The 9,637-nt window shown below is 34.6% G+C and overlaps 1 pseudogene across 1 annotated transcript; it reads right to left on the bottom strand.

Annotated features, from left to right (window-relative positions):
• Positions 1-4,856: 4,856 nt before the first annotated feature.
• Positions 4,857-6,276, bottom strand: LOC308652807 (ornithine decarboxylase-like; annotated as a pseudogene). Its single transcript has 2 exons — positions 5,413-6,276; positions 4,857-5,366 (listed from the first exon to the last, which is right to left on the bottom strand). The product of its transcript is annotated as an ornithine decarboxylase-like (transcript).
• Positions 6,277-9,637: the final 3,361 nt, after the last annotated feature.

Raw genomic sequence — 9,637 nt, 5'->3', positions numbered from 1 at the left:
TGCTTGGCAAGAATGTTAGTTTGTAAAAGGCATGAAGTATCTTGTGTTCATTATTTTCTCTTACTGGAATCCTAGAAATGTATCACAATGGTAGGTGTTTAATAAATATGTCATCAAGTGAGTTTGTTTCACATTTCAATGTATTGAACAATAGGAACATTCCAGATGGAACCAATTAAGAGCCAAAAGATTAAGATTGTGTTTCTCTTAGGGATACATGGCCTTCAACTGGTCATTTGATCTGTGGTGTATGAATGGACTTACTGATGCTGAATCATGCTAGTTCTAGCATTTAGTTTTTAAATGTCCTGTAAATTACATGAACAATCCCATTGATAAATGGGAGTATTGTATCTGATATCATTTACAATATAATAATCATATTCAAAGTGATTCAATATTTTTTTTTAAAAATCCTCCTTGCCAATTACAACCCAACCTTTATGAATCAGAATTCTCCAGTGATGGTTTACCATGGTGAACATAATAATGCTCAAGAATTGAAAACACTCAAAAACAAATCTCAGACATGAGGACAAGTAAATTTTCCTTGGGCTTTTTACAGTAGAACCATTCTGAAAGAGAATCTACTAAGGTCAATATCTTTAATATCAACCTCTAATGACCAGGACTAAAAGTATACTGCTGTTGTCAGTGCATGAACAGAAAAAAAAACCATGGATTCTGAAGCTAATAATTTAGTATAAGAGTGAATCGGGTTATATAGAATAAACATGGGAGTGTTACCCCCACCCCACCTATTTCTTGAAACAACCGGAGAAGCATTGGCATTAATTCTTTAAGGATCCTGTAGAATTCAGCTGGGAACCCATCTGATGCTAGGTTTTCTTGGATGGTTTTTATGACTGTTACAGTCTTACTGCTTAATATCAGTATCTTTAGGGTTTTTTTTTTTTACCATTTTCTTGGTTACATTGGGGTAGGTCATATGTCTAGAAAACTATTAATTTCTTCTAGATTTTTGGATTTACTGGCATACAAGTTTATGAAGAGGTCCTCAATAATCCTCTGGATTTCAAAGCTGCATAATTAAGGACAAAAGTCATATGACCATGGCATTAGATACAGAAAAAAAAAGCCTTTGACAAAATTTTGCACCAATTTGTGTTAAAAAGACTAAAAAACTAGGGCTAGACGGAACTTCTCTAAACATCACGAAAGTTAAATAGGGACAAACCCAAAGGCAACATTATAATATACGGGAAAGAAAAAAAACCAAGCATTTTCTTCAAAATTTGGAACCAGAAAAGGAGGTCCACCCTCACTACTTGTCTTAAATGTAGTACTTGAAATTTTAGTCAGAGAAATTAGGCAAGAGAAATAGCATGGACTTAGTGAGAAAGAAGTCAAATACATGGCTATTTGTATATGATATGATCCTATATTTAGATAATCCTAATGGCTTCAGCAGAGGATTTCTAGAGCTGATTAAAATTAAAGCAAAGTAGTTTACAAAATCAATACATAATTCAATAGCTTTTATATACACACCAATAATGTGTCTGCTGATAAAGACAGCAGAAAAAAAATTCCATTCACAATAGCCTTAAAAAATAAATACCAATAAATCTAGCCAAGGAGGTGAAAGACTACTACAGGGAAAATTATAGAACACAAAAGAAAGAAATTGAAGGAGACACTAAATAATAAGAACATCTCCTATAATCCTGTGCAGGCAGAATTAATATTGGTAGAATGGCCAACTTAATAAAAGTGATTTATACATTCAGTGCAATTTCCATAAAGTTATCAATGGCATTCCTGGTAATGATAGAACTGCAAAAACCAAAAAGTCCTAAAATTTATTTAGAAATATAAAAGATCCAAAATAGTCAAAGCAAAGCTGAGCAATAAGAAAAATGCTGGAGACATCACAATTTCCAACTTCAAATTATACTACAGGGTTGTAGGGACAAAAGTTGCATGCCACTGGCATAGACATGTAGAGCAGTGGAATCAACTAGAAAACAGGCAAACCAACATAGTTTAAGTTATCAGATCCTTGAAAAAGGCACCAAAAGCACATGTTAAAGAAAAAGACAGCCTTTTAAACAAATGGTCCTGGGAAAACTGAAAATCAATATAGAAGAATAAAACTACATTCTCATCTCCCATCCTGCATACAAGTCAGAGTGGATCAAAGACCCAGGAACTAGAGCAGAAATTGTATAGCAGCTAGAAGTCTGCTCTATCATAGAGGAGCAGGCATCAACTTCCTCAATAAGACCTCTAAAGCTCAGGAAGGAAAACCAAGGATTAATAAATTGAATAGCATTCAAACTAAATCTTCTGCAAAGGAAATTATTAAGCTCACAAAGAAAGAGCCTACAGAATGGGAAAAGTTGTTTGCCAGGTATTCTTCCAACAGAGGATGAATATTCAGACTATAGAAAACATTCAGACAATCTAAGAAAAAAACTAACAAATAGCCCACTCAATAAATTGGCAAATGAACTAAACAGACCTTTCTCAAAAGCAGAAACACAAATGACCCCAACAAAAAAATGTGAAAAAAATTATCACCATCTTTAGGCATTAGAAAATGCAAAAACTATATTGCTATGTTATATGTATAACTATGATGCACTAATAAAAATATTTTAAAAAGCTACATTGAGATTCTCTCTCTGCTCAGAATAGCAATCATCAATAACACAATAATAAAAAATGCTAGCAAGGATGTGGTGTTAAAGGAACACTAACACAATGTTGATTTTAAATGACCACAACCACTGTGAACATCCAAATGTATGTTCCTCAAAAGACTTAAGATGGAACCACCTAATGACCCAGCTGTACCACTCCAGGTGTTTATCCAAAAGATTTAAAGATACCATAACTATAATCACAAATGCACAGCTATGATTATGACACCACAATTCACAATTACCACGTTTTGGAACCAGCCCGCATGTCCATCAACAGATAAATGCATATGGAAAATGGTTTCTATACACAATAGAGTTTCAGTAGCCATAAGAAAATTATGTCATTTGCAGGAAAATGGATGGAATTTGAGAACATTATGCTAAGTGAGATTAGCCAGATTCAGAAAGTCAAGGGTCATATGTTTTCTCTCATTTAGAGGCTAGAAGGGAAAAAAAATAAAGGGACTTCATGTATGTATAAGAACATACAAGAGTGACCAGTAGATGAGAGGATGGGGAAGAAGGGAGGGAAATATGGTTATGGGGAAATAAAAGAAAACAAATAATGCAGTGTACATGTATGAATATATCATAATTAATGCTATCATATGTAATTATAAGGTACTAATAAAAATTACAGATAGAAAAAAGAAAAAAGCTGCTTGCCATATTATTTTATCCAACCTGAAAAAATAAAAGAAATTGTAAATCGGAGTCCCATGAAGAAATATCAGGAAGCCCAATGTTCTTCCAAAATTGTATTAAAGAATTTGAATGTGTACTTTTCCTTCTATAGGAGAATGCTTACAGCTTCGATAAGCTTTTCAAAATTATGACTCAAAATTATAACCACTATTGCCTTTTAAGTCTTTACATAGACATGATATCTTAATAGACGAGTTTTAATTGAATGAAGGCATTGCAGGAAAAATATGATCATTATTGCAACATACAAATCCAGTATGTTTAAGTAGTAGCTGTTCAGTGGTGTGCTGGTGACTGGCCCAGACTGACTAACAAGTCTTATGAAAATGTTTAAGACTTTGTCAAGCCTGTTATCAAATGAGTGATAGGTTGAAATCAGCCACTGTAGAAATATTTATAGTAAAGGAATTAACAAAATTCCTAAGTCAGGGCTTTTTACTCTCCAGAGTCATCTGATGACCACACCACTTCCCATTAGTAAGCTGGCATTCTGCTATCAAATATCAGTGACATTCTTCACAGAAAATATAGCCCTAAAATTCATTTTGATGCACAAAAGACAGAATAGCCAAAGCAATCCTGAGCAAGAAGAGTGATGCTGAAAACTTCACTCTTGATCTCCAATTATATTATGAAGCTACAGTAGCAAATAGCATGGTATTGGCATCAAAATAGACATACAGACCAATGGAACAGAATAGAAGACACAAAGACAAACCCATAAGCTTATAGCCATCTAATATTTCACGAAGGTGCTGAAATACATGTTGGAGAAAAGACAGCATTTTAAACACATTTTGCTGGAAAACATGGATATTCATATGTAGAAGAATGGTATGAGATCCCTATTTCTCACCATGCATAAAATTCAACTCAAAGTGGTAGAGGGGCAGAAAGGTTGCATCTGCTAGTAGAAAAGATAGGGCTAAGGCCACAACATACTGACACAGGCATAGCTTTCCTTGAAAAATACCTCTAAAGCCCCCCAAATAAAACCAAGAATTAACAAGTGGGATGACATCAAATTAAAAAGCTTCTTCATAGCAAAAGAAATAAAAAATAGTATGGAGAGAATGGTAGAAAATTTTTGGAGACATAGTTTTTCCCCCACAATCTGCTTCAGAATTTATTATTATTTCTTTTTTTTTAAATTACTAAGATACTTTATTTTCAAAACAGGTCACAACATTAAGCTTTTGGCTCATTCTGCCATTGTACAAGGTACAAATGCTTGCTGGGCAGCTGAGGGGGCATTCTTTAATAGCTTGTTTAAAAAGTGAATCAAAATACATATAAAACAAACATGCAAATTGTTTCCATAAGTGTGACCCCACTTTCTTGTCTCCCATATTGCTGCATCTCTTCCAACGCTCCTCTTACAAAGACATTTTAAAACTAGCAATAATTAACTTCAATGGTCTCACCCTCTCCTTCCCCAGATCCCTTAAGCTAAACTTGCAGTGAAGAGCTACAGAGTGGCATCTATACACTGATACTAGTGGAGGTGCATGCTGCTAAGTGACGTTTTATGCTGCTTTTCTGAGCACAAGGCACAGGTAGAGTGCCCACGTCCTGTTCCTCCACTTCAGGCGGGAAGCCATGGTTCTGGATTTGCTGCATGCATTTCCATGTTGGTCCTAACATCACATGATAGAGAGCTGGCTTCTAGAATCCATTGAAAGTAGAAGTAGCAGCAACAGTGTATGTGCCCATGTTCTCAAAAAGCATCCAATCACCCACATGCATTTCGACAGATCACAACACTTGACAATCTGTTCAAGGCCATCACATGTCAGCCCCCATACGCTGGATGAATAATACTTCTTATCTGGTTTAGGTCTCTTCTGAAGCAGAGACCTTACATGTGCATGATCATAAAGGATGCAATTAAATGATATGTACACTCCATTATTCACATAATATATAAAGGTCTGTTCACTTGCCTCATCTTCATCATCAGAGCTTATCTGCTTCTTTAATACAATTATTTATCTATCTATCTATCTATCTATCTATTTATTTATTTATTTGGCAATACTAACTGCAAGCATGAAAGCTGAAACAACATATTATCTACTTAGCTCAACTATGATCCTCACTCCAGAGTCTGAGAGAAAGTATTTGCCTAGTGCTGGGTTGATCACACTGGTGATCTCTTCATATTTAAGCCTCACATCCTCACATCCAGGAAAGCCACCACAAATATCAAGCAGATGCATGCTGAAACCAACATCAGCTCCTATGTTAAAGACACAGTGGGCATCAGAGATGGCCTGCATGAAGGTCTCAGGATCACTGCAGCCACTCCCCACGTGAAAGCTGACACAAAATGACATCAACATTTCATTCTTTAGCTTGTTCCAAAAGAAATTCTGCTGGTTTTAAGTGTGGCACCAAATTTAACACTGAGGCAACATATGGCTTTGGAATCATCAGTGGCAATCTGCAAAACCAACTTTGCCTTTGGATGTTCTCTGGCAACTTTCATCAACTTGACTTCAATGTCATAAGTCATCATTTGATTCCAATACTCGCAGCACATTTAATTTGAGACAACTTGTTTATCAGGATTTGCATAGATAATTCTTTCTGGAGGCATTTGGACACTCTGCACCAACTATATTTCAGTCTTGCTAGCACAGTCACATCCTATCCCAATGGCATCTAAAGTCCTCCCTATAGCTCTGTTAGCATTGAATTTGACTGCATAAAAGGGGGTGACATGGGGAAGAGCCTTTAATCATCTTAAAGATGCTTCTTTAGCAAGTTTCCATGGTTTGCAACATAAAAGGCATTCTTATCATCAGAAGACACTTCATGATTTTTTTTGGTTCAGAATGTCCTTGGCAATAAAACCTTCATCAAGGAAGCGGCAGTTGAACTCATTATTTAAGTTGTTCATGGCTTCTTGATGTGCCTTAGAAATGCAACAAGATGGAAAACTAAGATGGAATTAAAGAAATTATTTCCAGCTTCTCACAAAGGTGATTCTCCAGGAATTCCAAACCCTTTGTCCTGGGACTAGAAGTGGAAATACTCTCGCAGCACCCAGCGCCCCTGGTCGACCCCATGGAGACGCCAACTCCAAGCCATGCTGCGACCACTCAGGTCAGTCACCTCCCTCCCTCCCACCATGACACCAAGTTGGCACTGAACTGCTGGCTGAGGGTCGCAGTGGCTTGATAACTGTCATTCTAACTGAAGTGAAAACAAATCTCAGGACCACTTTAATTTGCATTTCCCAGTTGCTAGGGATATCCATCATTTTTTTTTTCATATATTTGTTACCCATTTGTGTTTGGGAAATGTCTGTTTAGTTTCTTTGTTCATGGGTACACACATACATTGCTAGTAGAACTGCATATTAGTACAAACAGTATGGAAAGCAGTATGGAGTGTCCTCAAAAAACTAGGAATGGAAACACCAAAAGACCTAGCTATTCTACTGCAAGGTACTTATCCAAAAGAACTAAAATCAGAATATAATAGCAATATTAACACTTTAATGTTTATGGTAGTACTACTCACAAATAGCCAAGTTATGGAACCAGCCCAGATGCCCATACACAATGGAGTTGTGTGTGTGTGTATATATATCATATGTATGTGTGTGTGTGTGTGTGTGTATGTCATATATGGAGGTTACAGCAAAGTACAGGGAGGTGGAAAGTGGAGGCAGACACCATACAGAGGGTAGATAAGTAATGTAGGGGGAGAAGATTGAGGGGGAAGGAGGAGGGACAGTCAAGTGGAGGAAATGCAATTATACTATGTGCATGCATAAATGTGCAAAAGTGAATTCCACCTTTATGTACATCTATGAAAGCAATTAAAAATAAATGAATGATGTTGGCCTTGGGTTTAACATACACAGCTTTTACAACGTTGTGGTATGTTCCCACTCTCTCTAGTTTTTCTAGTGTTTTGGGCATGAAAGTGTGCTGTACTTTATCAAATACTTTTTCTGCATCTACTGAGATAACCATGTGATTTTTATTTTTAAATCTATTGATGTGCTGAATTACATTTGTTGATTTCCGTTTGTTGAACCAACCTTGTATCATGAACTCCACTTGATCATGGTGGTCTATAGTTTTACTTATGTTTTTGTATGTGATTTGCCAGTATTTTAAAAAAGAAACTTTGCATCTATGTTCTCCAGGGATATTTTCTTTCCTAAATGTGTCTTTGTCTGGTTTTGGTTTCAGGGTGATACTAGTTTCATTGAATGAGTTTGGAAGGGTTCCTTCCTTTTCTATTTCATGAAATAATTTGAGGGGGATTGGTGTGAGTTCTTTTTTGAATGTCTGTTACTGGGCTTTTCTTAGTTGGTAGGCTTTTGATGGAGTCATCAATTTCATTGCTTAAAACTGATCTGTTTAAAATGGCTACGACCTCCTGAATCAATTTAGGTAGGTCATGTGTCTCTAGAAATTTTCCAATGTCTTCAAGATTTTGTAATATATTGGAGTACAATTTTCAAAATAGTTTCTTATTATCTTCTATATTTCAGTATTGCCTGTCATAATACCTTTTTTCATCACAGATATTAGTTATTTGAGTTTTTTCTCTCATTTTCTTCATTTGCTTGGCTAAGAATTTATCAATTTTATATATATTTTCAAGGAACCAAATTTTTGTTTCATTGATTTTTTAAAAATTTTTGTTTGTTTCAATTTTATTGATTTCAATTCTAATTTTAATTATTTCCTGTCTTCTACGGTTTTTGGTGTTGATTTGTTCTTTTTCTAGGGCTTTGAGATATAATGTTAGGTTATTTATTTGGTGACTTTCTATTCTTTCAATGAATGAGCTCAATGCAGTGAATTTTCCTATTAGAACTACCTTCATAATGTCCCAGAGATTTTGATATGTTGTGTCATTTTTTTAATTTACCTTCAAGTGTTTTTATTTTATTTTCATCAGCTAACCATTGGTCATTCAATAGCATATTATTTAGTCTCTAGGTGTTGAAATAACTTTTAGTTTTAATTTTATCAATGATAAAATTTCTAATTTCATTCCATTATGATCTGATAGAATGCAGGGTAGTATCTCTTGCTTGTGGGCTAAAATATGGTCTATTTTAGAAAAGGATCAAGTGTTACTGAGAACAAAGTATATTTAGTCATCAATGGATGAAATATTTTATATGTCTGTTAAGTCTAAATTATCAATTGTACTTTTTAGTTCTATAGCTTCTTTATTTAGTTTTTGTTTGAAGGATATATCCAGTGATAAGAAAGGCAAGTTAAAATCAGTATTATTGTGTTGTGGTCTGTTTGATTTTTGAAATTGAGAAGGGTTTGTTTGATGTGCACAGAAGCTCCAATGTTTGGGGTATATTTAAAATTGTTATGTCTTGTTGATATATAATTCCCTTAAGCAGTATGAAATGTCCTTCTCTGCCTTTTGGTTAACTTGGCTTGAAGTCCGCTTTACCTGTTATGAGGATAGAACCCACTGCTTGTTTATGAAATCCATGTGAATGCTATATATTTTTTTTCACACCTTTTTACCTTCAGTCTGTGGATGTCTTTGCCTATGAGGTGAGATATTTATCTCTTGGAGATAGCATTTTAAAAATTATTATGGCAAAATGAACCCAACTATTATGTACAACTATAATGCACGAATAAAGCAATAAAGAACAAAATATATGCTGTCTACACAGATAGTAGGAAAAAAGCTGAGAACCTTAACTTACTACCCAATACTAAATATAATAAATTTAAAATTAGTATATTAATACCACACAAGGTAGAAGTTAAAGCAAGGAGTATTATAATAGATAATGAGAAATATTTTGTAATGTCAAAATTTTTAGTTTTTCAAAAAGAAAATTTTGAAAGAAAATTAAAAGACTTAAGGGAGAAATAGATAAATCCATGGTACTCATTAGCCACTTGAGTATTCCTCTCTGTTATAGAGCAAACAAAGCAAAAAAAAAAATCAGTAAGAACAAATAAAAAAAGAACATTAATCATCTTGACTGAGAGACAGTTGAGGTGCTCTACACCAAACAACTGCAGAAGACAAATTTTTCTTCATATACAAATGAAAATGTTCAAAAAGAAAGACCATATCCTGGACTGTACAAATTTTAAAAAAAATTCTCCAAAATTTCAAAGAATTGCTCTGTTAGAAAATGTTTCCTGACCACAGTGGAATTAAATTAGAAATAAATAAATGTAATTTATCTATGCAAGGCCTATATTCATGGAAATTTAAATAGCAAACATATAAATAACCCAGGAGTCAAA

The sequence above is a fragment of the Spermophilus citellus genome (genome assembly GCF_964194105.1).
Source record: "Spermophilus citellus genome assembly, chromosome: 1".
Taxonomy (NCBI): Eukaryota; Metazoa; Chordata; class Mammalia; order Rodentia; family Sciuridae; genus Spermophilus; species Spermophilus citellus.
Note: the sequence above shows the minus strand (reverse complement) of the source record. Positions and strands in the feature narration are given on the sequence as shown.